Source organism: Arachis duranensis, chromosome 1 (assembly GCF_000817695.3).
Source record: "Arachis duranensis cultivar V14167 chromosome 1, aradu.V14167.gnm2.J7QH, whole genome shotgun sequence".
In the NCBI taxonomy this organism is placed as follows: Eukaryota; Viridiplantae; Streptophyta; class Magnoliopsida; order Fabales; family Fabaceae; genus Arachis; species Arachis duranensis.
In genome coordinates, this window is record NC_029772.3 from 99,144,215 (window position 1) to 99,146,156 (window position 1,942).

Here is a 1,942-nt window from a genome sequence, read left to right on the forward strand (position 1 = left end):
AAAAATGAATTTAATTTTAGTATATTAATAATATAAAATATTTTATATAATCATTCAATTCAATTAGATTTATCTATTTAGATTATTATTGAAAAATAAATTTAAGATACCGACATACAATTACTTTAAATTAAGCAACAATTATCAATACTATATAAAGGACACACTATTTCACTAAGAGTGATTGTCGTAAGAAATAATTTTCCAATTTTCTATACTAATATTGAAAAGTTTATATAATACTATATAATAATATTATCATTATCAATACTATATGATATCAAAACAAAAAAATCACCGTGCTAATATAATATTATCAATATTATATAAATCATCTTTGTATTTATTTTTCTGTGCGTATATAATATTTAATTAACACATTAAGACATATATAATATTTCGTTAATACATATATAATATAAAGTGATTTACAAATTATTTTATTGATTATTATAAATTAGAGTGATTTATAAATTATTATTAATTCGTATATAATGTATAATTAAATTTAGTAAATTCAATTAGAATAAATAACAAATTATTTATTTTATTTTAGACTTTATTAATGAATAAATTAATTAACTAATATAACAAATTACAATTAATGAAGTAAAATTAATTAAGTAATATATATTATAATAAATTATATTGATATTTAAATATCTAATCAAATTAATTAACTGATATAATTAAGTCATAGTAATAAATTGTATTGAATGTGTTAAAATAATTAAATCAGGAAACACACTCTATGGAGCATGCCATGTCAGCTCCATCATTAAGTGCAGAAATCCGATTTTTATATAATAGAATAGATAGATGCTACACGGTAACTAAAGCAAAAAAGGGAAGTGAATTAATTCATTTTGATTTCTTCATTCAAATCCATTAAAAGTTTTCTCTCTTTTCTCTCATCTCTCTTCTTACTTTCGGTCACTTCACAGCAACTATGGAAGAAATTTTAAGCTACCATCTGAAAGAAGAAGAAGCTAGTGATAAGGTCATTGTAATGATGACATCAAGAAAAATAAAATCTGAAGTGTGATGTGACTAAGATCTTTACCACTAAAGGTAAGATGTGGTGAAGTAATCTTAAGCCTTTCATACCCTAAAAAAGAAAGAAGATCAACTCGATCATAGGAAGAAGATCCTTGGAGGCATGGCTTGTCTCTGCTTTTGATCAACCACCATAGGAGGTAGCTACAGTGGCTACGTGATGGAGGATGCAGAAGTTGGAGCAGATGAAGCTGTCATTATCAAGAACTCATCAAGGGCTAGGAATCCTTCTTGGAGTGCAAGTTAAGATGGATGGCTCGAATTGATGAAGATTGGTGACCAAGAGAAGACACGGAGGTAATTACATGTTGGGTTTACATTCGGTTATCTCTCCTCTCTCTCTCTGGCCGAACTGGTTTTTCATAAAGAAGAAGAAGTTTAGCTTGGTTCAACAGTTTCAACCATGGAGGCTTCCCCTTCTATAAATAAGGGAGAACAGCCAGGGCTTGAAGTAAGGAAAAGAGTGAAAGCATAGTGTTCACATAGCTACCTAAGCTAACAGAAGTTCTTCTCCTTCAATGTTTTCTATTTTGTAATTTTTTGTTTAATTTTGTCTGTCATGAGTTTCATGAAAAAAGGCAAACAGTGAGGTTTGTAAAGAAAAAGCCATAGAGTGAAAAAAGGCAGAGTGCACAAAATTAAAAGAAAAAAAGCCATAGATGCCCTTAGAGGTCCTTTGTAAATCTGTGGGAATTCCCTTACAAGTTTGGTTAGCACTTAGCAGTTGAAAGCTTGGTATTGACCAAGTCAAGTTCAGGGTTCGGGTTAGATTCTGGACTTGTCCCGGATAGGAAGGGTTGTTCCTAGGGAAAATTGGTGTTTGTAATCAAAGATGATTATAGTGAAATTCCATCATTGTTGTGATGGAGACTGGATGTAGGCTGCA